Below are 24,547 nucleotides of genomic sequence, written 5' to 3'. Positions count from 1 at the left end.
TTGGGGACCCAGCACTGACCCCTGTGGAACACCACTAGTTACTGATTGCCAGTCCGAGAATGAACCATTTATCCCAACTCTCTGCCTTCTGTTAGATAGCCAATCCTCTATCCATGCCAGAATATTACCCCCAATCCCGTGATTTTTTATCTTAAGCAATAATCTTTTGTGTGGCACCTTGTCAAATGCCTTTTGGAAGTCTAAATACAATACGTCCACTAGTTCCCCTTTATCCACCCTATATGTTACTTCCTCAAAGAACTCCAGCAAATTTGTCAAACATGACTTCCCCTTCATAAAACCATGCTGACTTTGTCCTATTAAATTATGATTATCCAAATGTGGCCCCTCTCCCAGATTCCAGCCCCAGCTCTGTGCTGACTGGGGCCCCTCTCCCAGATTCCAGCCCCAGCTCTGTGCTGACTGGGGCCCCTCTCCCAGATTCCAGCCCCAGCTCTGTGCTAACTGGGGCCCCTCTCCCAGATTCCAGCCCCAGCTCTGTGCTGACTGTGGCCCCTCTCCCAGATTCCAGCCCCAGCTCTGTGCTGACTGAGGCCCCTCTCCCAGATTCCAGCCCCAGCTCTGTGCTGACTGCGGCCCCTCTCCCAGATTCCAGCCCCAGCTCTGTGCTGACTGCGGCCCCTTTCCAGATTCCAGCCCCAGTTCTGTGCTGACTGCGGCCCCTCTCCCAGATTCCAGCCCCAGCTCTGTGCTGACTGCGGCCCCTCTCCCAGATTCCAGCCCCAGCTCTGTGCTGACTGCGGCCCCTCTCCCAGATTCCAGCCCCAGCTCTGTGCTGACTGCGGCCCCTCTCCCAGATTCCAGCCCTGTGCTGACTGCGGCCCCTCTCCCAGATTCCAGCCCCAGCTCTGTGCTGACTGCGGCCCCTCTCCCAGATTCCAGCCCCAGCTCTGTGCTGACTGCGGCCCCTCTCCCAGATTCCAGCCCCAGCTCTGTGCTGACTGCGGCCCCTCTCCCAGATTCCAGCCCCAGCTCTGTGCTGACTGCGGCCCCTCTCCCAGATTCCAGCCCCAGCTCTGTGCTGACTGAGCTGCTCTCACCTGGGGACACGCGTCACAATCAGCCCCAGAGCACCTGAGTTGTTCACCAGGTCCCGCCCCCTTGCTGCGCCGCCATTGGTTGGAGGACCCGCCGCCTGCTCGGTCCTCCAGACCCGCCCCGCTCTTCCTATTGGTCCGAGCACCTGTCAGTCAGGCCGTGCCCGCGGTCACGTGTTCCAGTTCACTCCGCCCCCTCGCCACCCCGGGTGATTGGCGCGGTTGAATCCGCTCCATTTCGTGTCCGGGCAGCTCCCACCCGACTCTAGGGTTTGTATTTTACTTTATTCTCTCTCTCTCTCCGCCCCCTGTTCCATCGCCCCGCCCCGCCCAACCGCCAGCTCACTCGGTGCAACAAACTCACTTTCTGTCGGTGACTCGGCCTCAACGGCCGCCCGCTCGCCTGACCCAGGAGCCCCCGCGCGGTTGCCCCGGAGACTAGCGCGCAGACGCAGCAGCGGCTGGATTGTCGGCCTGAGTTCTACCTCCTGAGCATGCGCGGCGCCCAGCCGGTGACCTCATCAGAACAAAGGTCCTGGAGCAGGAGTGGGCCTCGAGCCCTGGAGCCTGCTCTCCATTCAATGAGATCAGGGCTGATCATCCTCATCTCCACTTTCCTGCACTGTCCCCATATCCCTTGGTTCCCTTAATATTCAAAAATCTATCGATCTATGTCTTGAATATACTCAATGACTGAGCCTCCACAGCCCTCTGGGGTAGAGAATTCCAAAGATTCACCAGCCTCTGAGTGAAGAAATTTCGCCTTAACTCAGTCCTGAATGGCTGACCCCTTATTCTGAGACGGTGACCCCTGGTTCTAGACTCCCCAGCCAGAGGAAACATCCTCCCTGCATCTACCCTGTCAAACCCTGTAAGAATTTTATATGTTTCAAAGAGATCACTTCTCATTATTCTAAACTCAAGAAAATATAGGCCTAGTCTACTCAATCCCTTCTCATAGGACCATCCCCCCATCCCAAGAACCAGTCTTGTGAACCTTTGTTGCACTCCCTCTATGGCAAGTATATCCTTCCTTAGGTAAGGAGACTTTAACTGTACACAATACTCCAGGTGTGGTCTCGCCAGGGCCTTGTATAATTGCAGTAAGACATCTTTACTCTTATACTCAAGTCTTGTAATAAAGGCCAACATACCATTTGCTTTCCTAATTGCTTGCTCTACCTGCATGTTAACTTTCAGTGATTCGTGTACAAGGACACCCAGGTCCCTCTGAACACCAACATTTCTCAATCTCTCACCATTTAAAAAATAATCTGCATTTTTATTTTTCCGACCAAAGTGGGTAACTTCACATTTCTCCACATTATATTCCATTTGCCTTGTTCTTGCCCCACTCACTTAGCCTGTCTATATCCCCTTGAAGCCTCTTTGCATCCTCCTCACAACTTACAGTCCCACCCAGCTTTGTATCATCAACAAACTTGAATATATTGGGCCGTATTTTGCAGCCCCCCCCCACGGGTGCGTACGAGGTGTGCACGTGCCTATAGGGGCCGCGCAAGTGCCGGGTTTAGGCAGGTGTAGCGCACACTAAAACCCGGCACTTGCAATCTGTCCAGAATTCTCTTGACAGATCCGCCACCTCCCCAGGAGAGGGCGCTATAGGCCCAACCTCCACCCACTGAAAGGCCCTGGAATTCTAACGCCTGGTTTACCAGCATCAGAGTTAATAAATAGAAAAATAACATTTTATCGCTCATTTATACATTAAAACCCTGTCCAATAAGGTCAGTTTATTTTTAGCCCCGTTAAAACATACATTTTTTCCCCCAAAAATTACATTTTTGTTTAAAATATTTAATTAAATGCCATTTTGATTAATTTTATATATGTATTGTTTATTTGAAATTTATTTCACGTGTTCAGGTATTTTTTGTGTCATTCCCGCTCATACTTATGACAGTTCCTACAAATCATTGATGTAGATTGTGAATAGCTGAGGCCCAAGCACTGAGCCTTGCAGTACCCCACTAGCTACAGCCTGCCAACCCGAACATGACCCGTTTATTCCTATTCTCTGTTTGCTGCCCATTAACCAATCCTCAATCCATGCCAGTATATTACCCCCAATCCCATGAGCCCTAATTTTGTTTAACAACCTCTTGTGTGGCACTAGGGTTGCAAAATTCTGGGAATTTTTAAAAGAGGAAACTTTCCATGGGAATTTATGGGAATTATGGGAATTTTGAGTTTTTTTGCACACTGATGGTTTTTGTCTCTGACCCTTATATTATCTTTGTCGTCAAAATAGACATACTGTTCCATACAAATAAAAACAGGCTTTCAAAACTTTATTTAGGTTATAATTTTGAACTTTATTGAACCCCCACAAAAAAGACCCATCTAAAATAAAATAAAAAGAGCGTCAGCTTATTTAGCCTGTAATTTGTCCTTATTTTGTCCCTTTGAGTCTTCTACTCATGAGTCTTCTGAGTCTTCTACTCCTCATTGCTCCTCCTGATTCTCTGACTCTGGCTCTGACGTGTCCATTTCCTCCTCTGTGTCAGTGTCTAGCTGTGTGGTGGACACTTCTGTATCTGGCTCAATAAGTTGTAGGTTCGCCCGGATAGCCACCAGTTTTTCCACTCTCTTGTTAGTCAGCCTGTTGCGCACCTTTGTATGCGTATTCCCAAAAAGTGACCAGTTTCGTTCAGAGGCCGCTGATGAAGGTGGGATTTGGAGTATCACCGATGCAATAGGTGACAGGGCCTCAGATGCACAAAGTCCCTTCCACCAGGTATGTGCACTGATATGCTTGCATGATTCCCATATCCCATCCCCATTCCAAAGACCTTGCTTGGTAGAGAACTTTGCCAGACTTCCCAGAACTTTGCCCACATCCAGATTGAGATGGTGTGAGAGGGTAGAAATCACACTGTAAGCGCTGTTGATCTGTTCTCCAGAAAGTATTGGTCTCCCAACATGCTTTGGGTCCAGCATGTATGCTGCAGCATGAATCGGCTTGACACAAAATTCTTGACGCGCCTGTATGAATTGAACAATTGCCTTCTCCTCTGCTTTGAGCAGCAGGGATGTGGGTAGGGCAATGCTGATTTGTTCTTTTAAATCAGTAAAAAGCCTGAGAACATCTGACAAGACCACATCATCTCCTTAAATCTGAGCAATTGCAGATGCTACTGGTGAGAGTAGTTTAAGGCTGCTAACCACTCTCTCCCAAAACACATCATCCAGCAGTATTTTCTTGATGGTGGTTTCCATATCCCCAGACTGGGATATTGCCATTTCTTGCAGCGACTCCTTACCCTCCAGAAGGCTGTTGTACATTATGACAACACCACCCCGTCTAGTGTTGTTGGGCAGCTTCAGTGTGGTGTTCTTGTTCTTTGCCATTTGCTTGGAGTTGTAGGTTGCTGCAACTACCTGTTTTCCCCTGACATACTTAACAACTTGCTTGGCTCTCTTGTACAGTGCTTCCATGGTTCTCAAACCCATGATGTCCTTGAGGAGCAGGTTAAGCCCATGAGCTGCGCACCCAATAGACGTAATATGAGGGTAGGCCTCCTCCACTTGAGCCCAAGCAGCCTTCATATTCGCAGCATTGTCAGTAACTACTGCAAAGACCTTTTGTGATCCAAGATCGTTGATGACCGCTTTCAGCTCATCAGCAATGTGTGTGCCTGTGTGTCTGTTGTCCTTCGTGTCTTTGAGATTTCCTTGGATTTGTTATACTCAGCCTCCAGCAAATAAGTAGACAAAGCATGTCTGGTGGGAGGACAGTATGCAGGGCGAATAACATTGAAAAATCTCTTCCAGTACACATTGGCTGTGAGCATGAGGGGTGAGCCTGTTGCATATACAGCTCGAGCAAGGCACTCATCTGCATTCTTCTGGCTATGGTTATCCATTGTATCAAAGAACCTTCCAAGTGGGCCAGGAGTTGCTGATGATAAGGAGCCTGATGCTGAATGAGAACCATCATCTTCTTGAATGGAAGCAGAGGAACCCTGGGCTGACTGCTGTGAGCTTTGAGTGAAGTTGTTGCATTTGGATAAATGCTGCTGCATCTTTGTGGCATTCTTTACATATGACTTTCTACAGTGTTTGCACATGTACACAGTCTTTCCATCTTTAATGCCTGGGGTAAAATGCTTCCACACATCCGACGGTAAACGTGGCATTGTTCTATGCAGAGAAATAAAGGGCATTCATCTCTGTGTCGAACTGCGGTCGATCAGCACGATTGCAACAGGGTGAGTACATTTTTGCTGATGCTCCATGTGATGGAAGCATGACCTGTACACACATGACGCTACATCACCAATAGTGTATTATTTTGTATATTTTAAATTGAAGGACAACAGAGTTCAACAAGTAACTGGTTTATTTGGTATAAAGTCTGATTTACTTACTGCATCATCACAACATCAGCAGAAAACAAAATGACTTCCCTCAGGACCCCTAACCTGGATCTCAAAAAAACTATAGCAGTCTTACAGATGCCTGCAGGCCAATCACAATTCGATATGCAAATATTACAAATAGAAGGAGATAATCGCTCATCCACTCATCCAACCAATCAGGACACATTTGTTCACAGTCACACACAAAACTTGTAATTATTAAAACAAGCCAAGTAAGAAGATAAACATATATTGATTAAGAAATTCCTTAATAATTAAGATTCCATCTCTGTTAGTAATTTTAAGAGAGGACCTGTGGAAAAAAAAGAAAGAAATACAAAAAAAACTATTATTTACCGGAAACTTTCCACCCCTTTGCAACCCTAGTGGAGATAGACAGATTTTTGCAAGATAAGGGAGTGAAGGGTTATGGGGAGCAGGCAGGGAAGTGACTTTGAGCCCAAGATCAGCCATGATCTTATTGAATGGCAGAGCAGGCTCGAGGGACCAAGTGGCCTATTCCTGCTCCTATTTCTTATGTTCTTATGTTCTTATCCTTCCTAATGTGTGGATTGAAATAAAGTCCGTTTTTATTTCTCCTTCAGATTATTTCTAAGGATACATGCTCTCTTAAAATTGGACTGAGTTGTAATCTGAGTTCTATCAATATTGATAGCAATGATCTGACTTGTTCTGACAGTGCTGACAGTGACTTGTAGGCACAGCAACATCGGCCTCTGCTGATTCATGTTTCAATAAGATCACTGTCGCCACCTGCTGATCAACAACATCTACTACAGGCCGCTGAGTTTATTAAACATGATTCATAATTCCGCATTTACCGAGTTACGTTCACCCAGAGGAGGTTCTCAGTCTTACTGATACCAGATTATTTAATTCCAGCTTTAAAAAATCTGAATTGAAATGCCATGGTGGGATTTTCATGAACCTATTATTAGCCCAGGGCCTCGGGATTGCTAATCTAATAACATTACCACTGCACTACTGCATCCTTTTATGTTCTCTGCCTCAGCCATTCTACGTGGCAAAGTATTCCAATGCTCCGACAACCCCATTAACAGACATACCCTGACCTCTCTCTCTCCCTTATTGACAATTGTAACTTGATGCCCTTTCGTTACAGACTTCCCAAGCAGGAGAATCTGTCTTTCCCTCTTCCCTCCAGTAAAGCTCTTTTAACAATTAAGGAAAACTCGATTCAGTCCCTTAGCCTTTGGAAAACACGATGAAGGCAGACAGTATTGAGAAATATCATTTATTTAATAATATGACGGCCTGGGAAATACCAATTGGTCGGGAAACCTCTCTCCGTCCATCTGTCGCTATTTCTGTTAGTTGGCGCAGAAACAGTTTGTTACTCCTGAGTGTGGGGTATTGAGCGGGATTGGGAACTGTACACAAACCACATTAATAATCCGTCGATTATGGGAGAGAGATTTTTATACAAGGGGGACGGTGTCAATCAGGAATCAGTTCCCTCGGAGCCATTCGCCGAAAATCACATCAACAATAAGACTTCAATATTAACAATTAATTTTAAAGCACCTTGGGATATTCAGAAAGGGTTTGAAGCTATACATTTGGACCAGAAAATTACGTGGCTAAGTAATTTCCAAATATTCCCATCATGGCACCTTATTCCAGTCTATATATCCCTATTCCAGCACTCCACGAACCAAAACAAGTCACACAAAAAGTACAACCTTCTGAGAAATAAGAATCTGTTTTAATCTCATGTCATAGAGCACTGAGCCGATCAACATGTCGAAAATTGTCATTCAAATCACCAAATTCAACAACTTCACCGACTCACCTCTGTCTGCTTGATGTCCCATGCCCACTCTAACCATATATCTCCATCACGGTGACCTCATCAACCTGAGCACATCTCAGTGATGTACTGAGCTGACCCGCCCAACTGGTGAACAATTCATTCAGTGTGTGAATGGACTGAGCAGAGAGGCTCTGGGGAGTGCGGGCATTTCAATTTGCGACCACAATGTCCAAAATCCACGGGACATATTTCACTGTTGCAATGACTTACAATGACTATTTGGCGGTAAAGAAAGTCACAGTTCATGCTCCTTGTGACTGTGTGTTCAGAATGGTGTGACTGCACCAGTCTCACAGAGGAGCAAGGATTTAGACAGGGAAGTGGAAACATTATGTACCCGTTGACCCGCTATGTTTTCGCATTGATTGAAGTAATTCGGGGGAGGATATATTGATTTCTTGGCTGTACATTAACGGACCACATGCTCCAAGTATTACACTTGTCTCTTGGCAACCCAGACCTGTGCTCGCTTTATATCTTTGAGATGGAGATTCCCCAAAACCACAGAAGGACCATCGGTACCGCGTGGATAACTATAGGCTTCTCTTTGTGATGTTCAGCTGGTTAGTTATGGACACCGTGTGGAGTGAAATAAAACAGGAAATCTGGAAGGACTGGAGGTGCCATACTGACACAAATGTAAAGGGGCTGCCTCGTGTTCGGAAGTAGAGACTCACAAAGATGAGAATGTGTAACAGTAACTTTCAGGCCCATCCATCCATCTATTCATCCATTAATCCGTTCATCGACCCATTAATAAAAAATCAGATATCTAACTATCTGTCTATTCCTGCATCGCTACATCCATCTATCCATCCACGCAAACACGCATACTTATTTACTTCAGATGGGACCTCTCTCTGAGGTCCTCTCTGTCTGTCTCCCTCTCTATCTATCTATCTATCTGTCTATCTATCTGTCTATCTATCTGTCCCTCTATCTATCTATCTAACTGTCTGTCTATCTATCTGTCTATCTATCTATCTGTCTATCTATCTATCTAACTATGTAAATATCTGTCTGTCTATCTATCTGTCTATCTATCTATCTGTCTATCTATCTATCTAAATATCAATCTGTCTATCTATCTATCTATCTGTCTCTCTATCTGTCTATCTATCTATCTATCTATCTGTCTATCTATCTATCTGTCTCTCTATCTGTCTCTCTATCTATCTGTCTATCTATCTATCTGTCTATCTATCTATTTATCTGTCTATCTATCTGTCTATCTATTTATCTATCTATCTATAGAAACATAGAAACATAGAAGATAGGAGCAGGAGTAGGCCATTCAGCCCCTCGAGCCTGCTCCACCGTTCAATGAGATCATGGCTGATCATTCAATTCCGTACCCTGTCCCTGCCTTCTCCCCATATCCCTTGATCCCTTTAGCCTTAAGAAATATATCCAACTCTTCCTTGAATATATTTAATGAACTGGCCTCCACCGCCCTCTGTGGCACAGAATTCCACAGGTTCACCACTCTCTGGGTGAAGAAATTCCTCCTAATTTCAGTCCTAAATGGCTTACCCCTTATCCTTAGACTATGACCCCTGGTTCTGGACTCCCCGGACATCAGAAACATCATTCCTGCATCTAGTCTGTCCAGGCCTGACAGAATTTTATAGGTTTCGATGAGATCCCCTCTCAACCTTCTAAACTCCAGTGAGTATAAGCCCAATCGACACAATCTCTCCTCATATGTCATTCCTGCCATCCCAGGTATCAGCCTGGTGAATCTTCGCTGCACTCCGTCCATGGCAAGGACGTCCTTCCTCAGGTAAGGAGACCAAAACTGCACACAATACTCAAGGTGTGGTCTCACCAAGGTCCTGTACAACTGTAGCAAGACTTCCTTGTTCCTGTACTCGAATCCTCTCGCTACGAAGGGCAACATACCATTTGCCTTCTTAACCGCCTGCTGCACCTGCATGCTTACCTTCAGCGACTGGTGCACAAGAACACCCAGGTCTCTTTGCACTTCCTCTTCTCCCAATCTATTGCCATTCAAATAATAATCTGCCTTCCTGTTTTTGCCACCAAAGTGGATAACCTTACATTTATCCACATTATAGTGCCTTTGCCATGTTTCTGCCCAATCACCCAACCTGTCCAAATCATACTGGAGTTTCACGACATCCTCCTCACAGCTTACCCTCCCACCCACCATTGTGTCGTCTGCAAATTTGGAGCTATTACATCCAATTCCCTCGTCCAGATCATTAATATATATTGTGAACAGCTGGGGTCCTAGGACCGATCCTTGTGGTACCCCACTAGTCACTGCCTGCCACTGGGAAAACGACCCATTTATTCCAACTCTTTGCTTTCTGTCCACCAACCAGTTCTCTATCCAAGTCAATACCTTGCCCCCAATCACATGTGCCTTAATTTTGCACGCTAATCTCTTATGTGGGACCTTATCGAAAGCCTTCTGAAAGTCCAAATACACCACATACACTGGTTCTCCCTTATCTATTTAACCAGTTACATCCTCAAAAAATTCCAGTAGATTAGTCAAGCATGATTTACCTTTTGTAAATCCATGTTGACTTTGTCCGATCCTGTCACTGCTTTCCAAGTGCTCTGCTATTACATCTTTTATAATAAACTCTAGCATTTTCCCCACTACCGATGTCATGCTTAACGGTCTATAATATCCCGCTTTTTCTCTACCACCTTTTTTGAATAGTGGGGTAACATTAGCTACCCTCCAATCCATGGGTTCTGTTCCAGAGTCTATCGAGTTCTGGAAGATGACCAGCAATGCATCTACTATTTCTAGGGCCACTTCCTTAAGTACCCTGGGATGTAGATTATCAGGCCCTGGGGATTTATCGGCCTTCAGTCCCATCAATTTTCCTAACCCCATTTCCCTACAAATACTGATTTCTTTCAGTTCCACCCTTTCATCAGACCCTATGTTCCCCGGCATCTCTGGGAGGTTATTTGTGTCCTCCTTTGTGAAGACAGAACCAAAGTATGTATTTAGTTGGTCTGCCATTTCTTTGTTTCCCATTATAAATTCCCCTGATTCTGACTGCAAGGGACCTACGCTTGACTTCACCAATCTTTTTCTCTTCACATATCTATAAAAGCTTTTACAGTCAGTTTTTATGTTCCCTGAAAGCTTACTCTGATATTCTATTTTCCCTTTCTTAATTAATCCCTTTGTCCTCCTTTGTTGAATCCTAAACTGCTCCTAATCCTCAGGATTATAGCTTTTTCTGGCCAATTTATATGTCCTCTCCTTGGATCTTATGCTATCCCTAATTTCCCTTGTTAGCCACGGTTGAGTCACCTTTTTTGTTTTATTTTTATGCCAACTGGGATGAAGAAATTCTGTAGCTCATCCATTCGGTCTTTGAGTGTTTGCCATTGCCTATCCACCGTCAACCCTTTGAATGCCATTCCCCAATCAATCCTACCCAACTCGCTCCTCAGACCATCGTAGTTTCTTTTATTTAAATTGAGGACCCTAGTCTCTGAGTCAACTACTTCATTCTCCATCTTAATGAAGATGTCAATCATATTATGATCGCTCTGACCCAAGGGGCCTCGTACAACAAGATTGCTAATTAATCCTTTCTCGTTACATAATACCCAGTCTAAGATGGCCTGATCTCTGGTTGGTTCCTCGACATATTGGTCCAGGAAACCATCCTGTAAACATTCCAGGAATTCCTCCTCCACAGTATTGTTACTAATTTGGTTGGCCCAATCTATATGTAGATTAAAGTCACCCATGATGACTGCTGTGCCCTTATTGCACGCTTCTTTAATTTCCCTTTTCATGCCATCCCCAACCTCTGCCTTACTGTTTCGAAGTCTATATACCACTCCCACTAATGTTTTTTCCCCTTAGTAGTTCTCAATTCTACCCATACAGATTCCACATCATCGGAGCTAATATCCTTAATTACAATTGTATTAATCCCTTCTTTAACCAGTAATGCTACCCCACCTCCCTTTCCTTTTTGCCTATCTTTCCTGAATATCGAATACCCCTGGATGTTGAGTTCCCAGTCTTGGCCATCCTTGAGCCACGTTTCCGTAATCCCAACCAAATCATATTCGTTTATCTCTATTTGTGCAACCACTTCATCCATCTTATTACAAATGCTCCTCGCATTAAGACACAAAGCCTTCAGGCTTGTGTTTTTAACGCTCTTAGACCTATTAGAATTATTATTTACTGTGGCCACGTTTGATTTAAACCCTTGATTTCTCTGACTGCCACTTTTTGTTTCTCTCCTTCCTATTGTTTGCTTTTATCCCTGCTTCCCTTTCCTCTGTCTCCCTGCTCAGGTTCCCAAACCCCTGCCATTTTAGTTTAAACCCCCCCGAACAGTGCTCGCAAACCTCCCCGCAAGGATATTTGTCCCGCTCTGGTTCAGGTGCAACCCGTCCGACTTGTACAAATCCCACCTTCCCCAGAAGCAGGCCCAGTGATCCAGGAAACTAAAGCCCTCCCTCCTGCACCAACTCTTTAGCCACGCATTCGTCTGCTCTATCCTCCTATTCCTATATTCACTAGCACATGGCACTGGGAGAAATGCAGAGATTACAACCTTTGAGATCCTGCTCTTTAATCTGCTACCTAGCTCCCTAAATTCTTGCTGCAGGACCCCATCCCTCTTCCTACCCATGTCATTGGTCCCAATGTGAACCACGACCTCTGACTGTTCACCCTCCCCCTTCAGAATGCCCTGCAGCCGTGCCATGAAGCGATCCCCTTGAAGATCATCAACAGAACGGAAATAAATCCAGCAGTAAATCCAGTTTTCTCAACATTTCCCTCTTTTTGATGGACACCATCAATTCTTGTCAATGAGAATTTCTCGATTGCATTTCAGTTCTTGAATAAAACCAATAAAGGCCTTTTCTTCCAATCGTCATTTACACACACAGCCGCTCAATTAATTTTGTTTCCTATTTTTGCCATGGGGAGGGCTGTTTATCTGAAGTAGGATATTTGCCGGTCTCGGGCCCAAGGCTTGTACAGCCAGCGCTCCCAGCTCAGATACACCACGGGTTCGAGGCAGACTGAAGCTCTATCATGACAGGATCCCTCAAAGTCACTTCAGCAACTTTTGTCCCACTGCGGGGAATCAAAGAGTTCCCATTTCAGACAAACAAACGCAACACATTTAGACCTTGGTGTCCCTGTTTCTCGTGCTGCCCATCCCTTCAGAATTTGGACCAGTTTTATTTGCAGCATCGCACCCTCTGGGATCTGAAATAAGGCCACACACGAAACTCTCACTCCCTCACCAGAGAGAGGGGAAAGAGCAATTGTTAACCCACTGTACCTCCACTCCTCCAGCAGCGAGTGGGGAAAGAGCAATTGTTAACACAATGTACCCCCACTCCCTCACCAGAGAGAGGGGAAAGGACAATTGTTAACACAATGTACCCCCACTCACCCACCAGAGGGTGGGAAAAGGGCTATTGTTAACCCACTGTACCTCCCACTCCCCCACCAGAGAGTGGGGAAAGGGCAATTGTTAACCCACTGTACCCCCACTCCCCCACCAGAGAGAGAGGAAAGAGCAATTGTTAACCCACTGTCCCTCCCACTCCCCCACCAGAGAGAGGGGAAAGAGCAATTGTTAACCCACTGTCCCTCCCACTCCCCCACCAGAGAGAGGGAAAAGGGCATTTATTAACCCACTGTCCCTCCCACTCCCCCACCAGAGAGAGGGAAAAGGGCAATTGTTAACCCACTGTACCTCTCACTCCTCCACCAGAGAGAGGGGAAAGGGCACTTATTAACCCACTGTCCCTCCCACTCCCCCACCAGAGAGAGGGGAAAGGGCAATTGTTAACCCACTGTACCCCTACTGCCCCACCAGAGAGAGGGGAAAGGGCAATTGTTAACCACTGTACCTCCCACTCACCCACCAGAGAGACAGGAAAGGGAAATTGTTAACCCACTGTACCTCACACTCCCCCACCAGAGAGAGGGGAAAGGGCAATTGTTAACCCACTGTACCCCCACTCCCCCACCAGAGAGAGGGGAAAGGGTAATTGTTAACCCAAGGTACCCTCCACTCCCCCACCAGAGAGTGGGGAAAGGGCAATTGTTAACCCACTCTACCCTCCACTCCCCCACCAGAGAGAGGGGAAAGGGCAATTGTTAACCCACTGTACCCCCACTCCCCCACCAGTGAGGTGTGAAAGGACAATTGTTAACCCACTGTACCTCCACTCCCCACCAGAGAGAGGGGAAAGGGCAATTGTTAACCCACTGTACCTCACACTCCCCCACCAGAGAGAGGGGAAAGGACAATTATTAAACCACTGTACCCCCACTCCCCCACCAGAGAGATGGGAAAGGACAATTGTTAACCCACTGTACCTCCCACTCCCCCACCAGAGAGAGGGGGAAAGGCAATTGTTAACCCACTGTCCCCCAACTCTCCCAACCAGAGAGAGGGGAATGGGCAATTTTTAACCCACTGTACCCCAACTCTCCCCATCAGAGAGAATGGAAAGGGCAATTGATAACTCTCTGTACCCCAACTCTCCCCACCAGGGAGAGGGGAAAGGGCAATTGTTAACCGACTGTCCCTCCCACTCCCCCACCAGGAGGTGAACCAATCTCGATTATATGAAATCAGTTGCCATCAGTAAAATGTCAGCCTCTAAATCAGTGCCCGAAAACGTTAAACTTGTTGCATGGGAGTCATATTGTAAAATAAATATTTATGCAACATATTATCTTTAGCTAGTGTTTGGGGTAAATCTGTCCCTGTTATTCGTAAACTAACAGATTGAATTTTAATAGCCCAAATCTAAACTGGTGATTGAATCCTCTGCGGGTTTCTCACGGTTGTGTCCCTGATGGTTCTGAGGCCCATCGATTGAATTGTTGCCTTCCATCGGCTGACGTCACATTGCGTCTCACACAGAACACATTTACAGAGTGGGGAAGAATGCGTGTAAAACTGAGTGTGCCTGTGTTTATTTGTAAGTGTGTTTGCGATTTTGTGTAAGTGTATGTGTTTTTGTATGAGTGCACACTTTCACATAAACACACACATTAACACACTGACACAGAATATTACACATACCCAGAATATAATACACGCCATCATTGTGAAACCCAATTATTGGTACTCTCTGAAACTTTGAACAATAGCAAAAATATACACGCACACACCCTTAAACAAAACACACACAGACATATGCATTAAAACACACGCACAAACACACGCATTAACACACACACTTACACATGCACAAACTCACACATTAGCACAAACACACACATACACTTACATGTAACCATACACATGAACGCACTTACACAAAAACACACACACTTAAACGTAAACACACTTACACATAAACTTACACACAAAAACACACACACAATTACAAATAAACACACACACTTACACAAAGACTTACATATAAACATACACAATCCTACAAACATACATGCACACTTACACATAAGCACAAACTTACACATAAATACACATATACAGAATTACACAAACACACACTTACACATCAACACATACACAATTACATTTCATCACACATACACTTACAAAAAAACACTTACACACACTTACACAGCAACACACACATTAACACACAAATACAGACTAAGCCAGAACAAGAGATCGTCATACACACAAATGCAAACACTAAAGCACACAATAAACGTCAGGCTATAGAGGAATGTAGAATAAAATGCACTTTTTGAACGAACATAGTTTCCAACGATTGTTCTGAATGAATAATTCTTGATAGCATAACATCTCACATTTCGCTATTCTGGTCCTACACATACACTGAATCACTGTTCTTGTTGTAAACTGATACACGTTAATTATGTTCAGTGCATTGCCATAACAAATAAATAAACAAGATTATAACTCACATCTGATCTCTTACTCAGCCCCCTTGACAGTCTCCAAATAAGTAGCTGTCTAAACCAATCGTCAAAATAATCGATATCAATCAGTAAACCTCCCTCGATATTTCATCATATTATTCCCAAATGGTAGATCGTACAAGATTAATCCAAAAATCAATTAGCGTGTGACATTGAAGAAAAAATGTCATATTTTCCAACACGGACTATAGGAGGATCATAAAGGAAGAGCGACTGTGGAGTTAGGAACAGAGATAGATTGCTGAGAGTGATTAACACAAGATGTACATTGAAAACTCAATTAGAGAACAGACTTATACCTTAAGAAAAAGAAGGGAATATATAATAATAATACGATATTTTGGATTAATAAAGGATCTGAATATTTTTCCGCCTCTACATCCCCGTAGATTCCTCAGACCACATCTTGATTGAAGACTATGAGGAAGAGAGCGGCAACATCTGGACAACCGCTTCCACATTCATCATCCTGTTGATCCTGAGCATTTCCTACAGCGCTGCCGTCACTCTAGCGAAGGTGAGAAGATTCAATCCACTCACACTTCGATCTGACTGAAGCGGTTTGACAAATCTCTAAAAGTTTCATTGATAAAAACCCTGAGATAAATGCCCCAAACCACTAAATCTCTGCTTCATTATTTTATCCCTCTTTTACAGGCCAAGTGATCGGTTGAATTTCGGAGGCCGTGGGTTTTCCTCATCTGTTTATTTACATCTCTGTGTCCTGAAAATTAAATATGCCCTCTTGGAGATTGTCAGAGTCAAATGCCTTCACTTTATAGATCCCAATCTGTAGCTGAGAAAATCATAAACTGGATTTCTGTCTTTCTGTTTGAAATGTGGGAGATCATCGTGGCTTTAATGTAAATGTATCTTAGAGTTGTTTGAATATTTTACGTGTAAATAAGTCACTTTTCTCATTCCTAATTCACAATTGTTCCATTCCCTTTATGTAGAGCCTCTGTTTTCTCTCCCTGGTGTCTGCTCCAGTTGTACAGATAACTGGCAGCTCAGACTGCCTGTGTTCTGGTCTCAGTGTGACGCTCAGTTGTTATATTCACTTTGTGTTAACTTTTTAAAAACTTCTCTGTAAATTGTTCTCAGTGAAATTGTTAATAAATCTGGAATGACAAATGGAATAACTTGAACTTTGCTTAATTCCTTTCTCCAAAGCTCCTCCACAGCACTCCATTTTCCCAATCACAGTTTGCTTTATTTCCCTGACAGGTATTTTTCACCCGTCCTGTCTGGGATGTGTTTGAACTGAAGTCCCTTCGGTTAATGAGCCACTCCGCCACCTAGTGCCCTATCAGAGTAAAGACACCTTTACGCCTGCCTTTTTATGTCAAGACCCAGAGGCGGAATGACTGCACAGCGACCAGGCGCACCTCGCAGTCCCCTCCAATATTATGGTCTGTCACAGTCACATTCCAGGTTCCTTTAAGGAGCAGGTCTCTGCTCCATCACAGCTTAAAAAGTTACAATACACGACAGAGTAAAGCTCCCACTACACTGTCCCAACAAACACTCCCAGGGCAGGTGCAGCACGGGTTAGATACAGAGTAAAGCTTCCTCTACACTGTCCCATCAAACACTCCCAGGGCAGGTACAGCACGGGTTAGATACAGAGTAAAGCTCCCTCTACACTGTCCAATCAAACACTCCCAGGGCAGGTACAGCACGGGTTAGATACAGAGTAAAACTCCCTCTACACTGTCCAATCAAACACTCCCAGGGCAGGAACAGCACGGGTTAGATACAGAGTAAAGCTCCCTCTACACTGTCCAATCAAACACTCCGAGCGCAGGTACAGCACGGGCTAGATGCAGAATAAAGCTCCCTCTACACTGTCCCATCAAACACTCCCAGGGCAGGCACACGTTTGTTAGATATCGGACATAGACACACTGGGGAGCACAACCGGTAGGTGATGAGCTGGCTGCCAGTGAATGGAAACACCCCGAGCTGGGCTACAGTCAGTGTCCTTATCGGGGAATGGTTCCGCTTTTAGAGACCGGGTGGGAAAGAGACCCTTCTCTGGTTCTTGTGAACGTGAAGCACAGGATTGTTTTGTGACCAATGAAAAAAAGTAACTCCTAACATATTTGCAGAGAGTTGATGACAGATTTGAACAGAACGGGTTAAACCTGAAATATTTTAGTCAAGACGTGGGAAGATGCTGAAAGTTATCCGGCGCCTCTGCCGATTGGTTCATTCCTGACAGAGTCAACCCGTGAGATCCAAGCAGCTCACAGTTTACTCTAAATCTTCCAATCATCTCTCAGCTGCTTTGTTCTCCAAATCATCCAATCAGCTCATAGCTCATTTGTTCGCCACTTCATGAGGTCTGTGGTCAAATTACTGAGCAAGCGACTGGGAAGAAATAGAGTGAGAGCGTACTAAGCGATTACACCGCATCACAAATAATGAGAGGCTTTGATCAGCTACAATCTTGATCTTTGTGTGTCAATAGCTGGCAATCGTGTTTTTATACATGACCAAATACGCTAATTCCCCTCAATGATCTCATTCTAAGCCGGATGTAATTCAATGCACCAGAAGAGGGCGCCAAACTCAAGGATGGTAAGAAATTAAAAGTACTGAAGTACAAAGGGATCTGGGGGTCCTGGTGCACGAAACTCAAAAGGTTAGTATGCAGGTGCAGCAAGTGATTAAGAAGGCCAATGGAATGTTGGCTTTCATTGCTAGGGGGATAGAATATAAAAATAGGGAGGTATTGCTTCAGTTGTACAAGGTATTGGTGAGACCGCACCTGGAATACTGCGTACAGTTTTGGTGTCCATACTTAAGAAAGGACATACTTGCTCTCGAGTCAGTACAAAGAAGGTTCACTCGGTTAATCCCGGGGATGAGGGGATGGACATATGAGGAGAGGTTGAGTAGATTGGGACTCTACTCATTGGAGTTCAGAAGAATGAGAGGCGATCTTATTGAAACATATAAGATTGTGAAGGGGTTGGATCGGGTGGATGCGGGGAAGATGTTCCCGATGATGGGTGAAACTAGAACTAGGGGGCATAGTCGTAGAATAAGGGGCTGCTCTTTCAAAACTGAGATGAGGAGGAACTACTTCACTCAGAGGGTGGTAGGTCCATGGAATATGCTGCCCCAAAAAGCTGTAGAAGCTACATCATTACATAGATTTAAAACAGAAATAGACAGTTTCCTAGAAGTAAAGGGAATTAAGGGTTACGGGGAGCGGGCAGGAATTTGGACATGAGTCTAGGTTCCGATCGGTCATGGCCCTGTGGGTAACGGAGCGGGCCCAGGGGCCGTGTAGCCTGATCCTGCTCCTATTTCGTGTGTCTAATTCTGTTAGATTCAGGAGATGGTTCTGTGATAGTAGATTGGCGGTTAGGATCAGATCAGCCATGATCTTATTGAATGGCGGAGCAGGCTCGAGGGGCCGATTGGCCTACTCCTGCTCCTATTTCTTATGTTCTTATGTTCTAAACGGAACGTCACGTGATGCACACACCAAAACCCACAATGATCGAAGCCTGAGTGAGGTCACAATGGGGACGCCCCCTGCAGTGTGTGGGTGGAACAATGAGCTGAACAGCCCGGGTTACCGCTCTCCTTCTCAATCTCTGCCTCATTCCAGTCCAATTCACTGTGAGAGATTCAATTAGACATGTTTCTAATAATACTGGCGGCTGTGTTGAACAGTAAGTATTGGATTATATTAGAAACATGGGTTAGCTGATTGATGCAAAGAGCTTGTGCATGGATTTAGTGCAATTACCGATCAGAAATATCCACATGATGGACAGCTGTGTAGATGGAGGGTTATCCACTCTCATACAGATAGACGCTAGTTTCGATTTAATATTCTGTTCTTCTATTCCCTTATGTTCACAGGCGGACTATGTTTAGATCCAGTAACTCAGTCTCCGGTGAAAATTGCCGTGTCAACAGGGGATTCCGTGCAGTTAGATTGTGAATATACAACCACGGATATTGACTACATGCAATGGTATCGGCAGAAACCGGCACAGCCTCCAAGCTGGATAATTAGCAAAGTGGTAGCACTGAAGGGAGACGAAATCTCAGGACAATATCTGGCGGCTGTTGACAAGTCTAGAAAGTACGGTTACCTCAATATAAGCAACCTGAGTGTGGTGGAAGCAGCGGTCTATTTCTGTGCAGTGAGGCACAGCGTCACAGAAAAGCAAAGGCCCCGTACAAAAACATCAGCTAGTATTTACAGCTCCATTAAGTGTTGTTTTGTGTTGTTATTTGTGGGGTTAATTTGATCCCAATCCCACGGAGACCAAAGGCAGCCAGGTATCTATTTCTAAGAGTTGTATTTGTGTCTGTGTCTTTGTCTAAATCAGCGAAGAAGCGGTCTGGGAAATCTGGAGACTTGTCTCCCTGTCCCGAGCTGTATCTCCACATTAAATATTTCAGATCTTCCCCGGGACACCGGCTGTACCAGAAGGGGTATGGATATCTATCAGCTGTGGATTAACTGGGGGTCAGTATTCAGTTATTTCAGGTGGTTCCTGGGAAAATGGGGCTTCGCCATTGTAACAAAATACAGAATGTGTCAGAAGTCTGAGAGTAAACATAACCCATGAAATACATACGATTCTTTAAACTTAGACTCACCGGGCAGCAGGACCATTATTATCAGTAAGGAACATGGGGAGCGCATGGTGTCTTGTTTAGATGGGAGTCTCCGGCACTGATACCAGAACAACATTAACAATTGTCCTTCACTGCTCCCACCTCACAGACTGACGCTGCTAAAGGGCGAACATTGGGTTTCATCTCCGTCCAGTTCTGAGGAGAATAATTTCGCTCGGCTCTCTGTTCCCCGTTCTGACGTCATGAATTGACGAACAAAGGAGCTGTGAGCTGATTGGCTGAATTAGAAAACAAAGGAGCTGCAAACTGATTGGATGAATTGGAGAACAAAGGGCCGAGAGCTAATTGGATGTCAGCTGCTGACTCTGTCAGGAACGTACCAATCGGCAGAGACCGGATATTACTCAACATCTTCCCAACTGTTGACGAAGAACAATTTCAGGTTCAACCCGTTCTGGTCAAATCCGCCCTCAGCTCGCTGCAAACATGTTGGCTGTTATTTTTTGTTTATTCGTCACAGCTGCAGCTCTCTTAATTGGTAAGTTCACAAGTTACACAACAATGTGTTTTACATCTGTATCATACATCGGTCAGTTCCCTGAACACATGATACCAGATCATGATTACAGGTTGATCCGAAGTGAAGAAAACCATCTGGATCCACATTGACTCAACACTGAACACAGCTTGGGGAAACCTGACAAACTCCGCCGGTGAAGGAAGGCAGAATAGTTGCGGTGAGATTACAGGCGAATGGCAGACGGATTCGCTCCGCCTCACCGGGGCGAATGACGGACTTTGGCAGACACACGAATCTTAAACCCACAGACCGTTTGGAATTTTCCCTTCACATCACAAGAGGTGAAGGTGAGGAACTGATGCTTTTGGAAGGTGCTGAATGTTCATTAAAGGAAGGTTTAGTCAGTGGATCCAAGCGCCATCCCGTGAGCAGCCCCTGAGCTGTGGGGAAATGTATTTCTGTTTAACTGGCCGGGATTACTACTCAGGTAGTAATCCTAGAGCTGGGGGTGACGGGCTGATTCTGGGGGATAGACACAGTGAAGTGACATTGTTTAATTTATTATCACTCTGGCCTCTTGCAGGGCATTGTCGAGGAGATTCCGTTTCACAGACACCGGCTGCAACCACAGTAACTGAAGGAGACGATGTTCAGTTGCACTGTAATTATACAGCTACAAGCACCGGCAATCCTGACCTATTCTGGTACCGTCAGCATCCCAGCGGATCAATGGAGTATCTGCTGAAGAGAAGCAAATATGGCGAGCGCCAAGAGACAGTTCCAGGGGAGCGTTTTTCAGCGAAGCTCGATGATTCCAGCCGAACCGTCCCGCTGAATGTGTCTGAAACACAACTGACAGACTCCGCTGTGTATTACTGCGCACTGAGCCCCACAGAGACACGGAGCTGGGCTGGACCTGTACAAAAACTGTCAGAGCGTCACTCAACATAGCGTCAGGGGAACATTGTGATCAGAGGCGAGTCTCAGCTGGTCCCTGTATTTGTGATTATTCATTGTGCTGTTAATTCTAATGTATAGGTATCTTTATTCCTGCAATTTGTCTCTTTTTTGGTATTTATCCAATTCCCCTTTGAAAGTTATTATTGAATCTGCTTCCACCGCCCTTTCAGGCAGTGCATTCCAGATCACAACAACTCACTGAGTAAAAAAATAAATCTCCTCATCTATTCTCGGGTTCTTTTGCCAAGTATCTTCAATATGTTTATCCCTTGGGTACCGACCGCCCTGTCATTGGAAACAGTTTATCCTTATTTACTTCATCAAAACTCTTCATATATTTCTGTTTGGATACAGTCACGCTGAGAACTCCTGTTCTGAAATGCTATCCCGCTTTTCTTGTGTGAGCGACAATCTCACCACCTGTTGGGATTTATTACTCACAGTTATTGGAATTTTATCTAAACGTTTCCCTCTCTGTCCTTTAGACAGCGTCCTTGGATGGATCGCTCATTGGCCAATGGAAGAGGTGACCGCTCAGGAGGGAAAGATCGCGACAATAACCTGCTCCTACACAGAGGTGACGAGAGTTTGCCTGTCCAGGTACCGGGAGGGTCGGTCCGTGGGCCCGGAGAATATCCTCATCCGCTGCAACGACCGGTTCAGTGACGAGGCGAACTTTGCAAGACGGCGCTTCTCCTCATCTTTGGCCAAAAATTACAGAGCCGTTAGTTTAACGGTTTCACAGCTGACAGCTGCGGATTACAGCAAATACTTCTGTGTCATAACACGACACGCGGTGCTGTATTTGGAGTAAGAGGCGACAATAAACTACAGGTGCTCCACGGCAGACTGTGACAGTGAACTCTCTGGTTCATGTATTTCATGGTCCAATGTCACTGTGTAGTCCGACGGAGAAGGACAACAATTCTTCCATCCAAAATGTTTCCTCACACGGTACAAACAGACAGACAGACAGACAGACCGCTGTGTGGATGGATGATGTTGTTATTGTTGACCAGAGACTGAAAATATCAGCACTGCACTGGAGTGTCAGCCTAGATGGTTGTGCTCAAGTCCCTGGATTGAGACTTGAACCCACAACCATCTGAATCGAGGCGACAGTGTTACCCACTGAACCACGCCTGACACTATTTGTGTAAACCATAAAAAATGTATCTTTTACCGAATAATATTTCACCCTAGAGGTTAAATTGATTATCCGCCTGTTTCCATGGGGACGAGTAGAGCTTTTTCCTTCCTTATCTTTGGTTCAACCCGTCTTGGGTTGATGAGCGGTCACCTGTTCCTGGGATTTCCCGGATTTGGTGTCCAATCTCCTCAGAGATTCTCTCCGCTCAACAAGACACCCGCAGTCTGTCGGAACCAACCGGGCTGGAAGGAGGTTGGGTGTAGATTCACTCAGTTCAGGACTCGGCCGGGGCTTGTAAATGGGCCCTGCACCGCCCGAGCTGTTTCTGAGTTTAAATACTTAGGTGGAGTCTGCAGGATTTTCAATAAGGATGCGAAGAAAATGAAATGAATTTGTTCAATAATGTTTTTAAACAAGTGTTTATATCGACCAGTAACTAAAGATAATTTCCTACAAGCAGTATTGTAAAATAGAATCAGTAATTTTAAAGGAGAACATATTATTTAATTAATTTTATTGGCTAATAAATAAAATCTCGATCTCGTTTATTTCTGTATCCTAATGTAATAAAGAAGTAGGAACATAGGAGTAAGCCATGCAACCCTCGACCGTGTCCGTTCCATTTCCCGCACTTCTGCTCTCATCCTTTCTCCCTCCCAGAACCACGATAGGGTTCCCCTTGTCCTCACCTTTCACGCCACCAGCCTTTACATTCAACGGACCAATTCCAGCGTGATCCCACTACCAAACGCATCTTCCCCTCACCTCCCCTTTCAACATTCCGGTGGTCCACTCCTCAATCACCCCAACAGCCACTCCCCTCCCCACGGCACCTTCCCGTGCAAGCGCAGGAGATGCAACACCTGCCCTTTGACCTCCTCCCTTCCCACTGTCCAGGGCCCCAAACACCCCTTCCAGGTGAAACAGCGATTTAATTGTAATTCTTGCAATTTAGTGTACTGTATTCGCTGCTCACGGTGTGCTCTCCTCTACATTGGGGAGGCCAAATGCAGTTTGGGTGACCGCTTTGTGAAACAGTTCTGTTCAGTAGGTAAGGGCGACCCCGAGCTTCCAGTCGCCTGTCACTTTAATTCACCGCTCGACTCCCACTCTGACCTCTCCGTCCTCGACCTCTTACACTGTTCCAATGAAGCTCAACATAAGATCGAGGAACAGCACTTCATTTTCCGATTAGGCACTTTACAGCCTGCCGGTCTCAACAATGAGGTCAACAATTTCAGACTATAACCAGCCCCCATTTTTTCAGGCGCCAGCTGTTGATGAATCTGCCATCCCCATTTGCAACATTTAACCACTCCTGCCTTGCATTCTAACAGACTGTCCTTTTAGTTCCACCCCCCCACCCCACCCTTTCCCTGCCTCTGCCCCTGCTTTAAATCTGTTACATCTCCAACTTTTACCAGTTCTGAAGAAGTGTCTCCAACCTGAAACGTTAACTCTGTATCTCTCTCCACGGATGCTGCCTGGCCTGCTGAGTATTTCCAGCATTTTTTGTCGTTATTTAACACTTCTAGCTTGTTTTGCCATTCAATTAGATCATGGCTGATCTGTATCTTAACTCCATCTACCAGCCTTGGTTCCGTATTCCTTATTATCCTTTCGTAATAGGAAAACTATCAATCAGTCTCAACAGCTTGCATTTATATAGCGCCTTTAACATAGTTAAACGTCTCAAGGTGCTTCATAGAAAATTTGTCACCAAGCTACATAAGGAGATATTGAACAGATATTTAGGGAGGGAATTCCAGAGCTTAGAGCTTGGGTAGCTGAAGCCATGGTCGCCAATGAAAGATCCCATTTAGAGGACTGCTTTTAGTACTGGGCTCTGCAAATCAAGAAGACCCCATTTAGAGGACGGCTTTTAGTACTGGGCACAGCACCTCAGGAAGATCCCATTTAGAGGACTGCTTTTAGTACTGGACACAGCACCTCAGGAAGATCCCATTTAGAGGACTGCTTTTAGTACTGGACACAGCACCTCAGGAAGATCCCATTTAGAGGACTGCTTTTAGTACTGGACACAGCACCTCAGGAAGATCCCATTTAGCGGACTGCTTTTAGAACTGGGCACCGCA

The 24,547-nt window shown here is 45.3% G+C and overlaps 1 long non-coding RNA gene across 1 annotated transcript; it reads left to right on the top strand.

Annotated features, from left to right (window-relative positions):
* The first annotated feature begins 1,241 nt into the window (after positions 1 to 1,241).
* LOC147118631 (uncharacterized) lies at positions 1,242 to 16,343 on the top strand. Its single transcript, XR_015077825.1, has 3 exons — positions 1,242 to 1,328; positions 15,600 to 15,727; positions 15,868 to 16,343. It is a non-coding gene; the product is annotated as an uncharacterized LOC147118631 (long non-coding RNA).
* Positions 16,344 to 24,547: the final 8,204 nt, after the last annotated feature.

This window comes from Somniosus microcephalus, chromosome 4 (genome assembly GCF_052327205.1).
Source record: "Somniosus microcephalus isolate GS21.2 chromosome 4, FLI_Smic_1.0, whole genome shotgun sequence".
NCBI classification, from domain to species: Eukaryota; Metazoa; Chordata; class Chondrichthyes; order Squaliformes; family Somniosidae; genus Somniosus; species Somniosus microcephalus.
The sequence above is the reverse complement of the archived record's forward strand: the minus strand, read 5'-3'. Positions and strand labels throughout refer to the sequence as shown.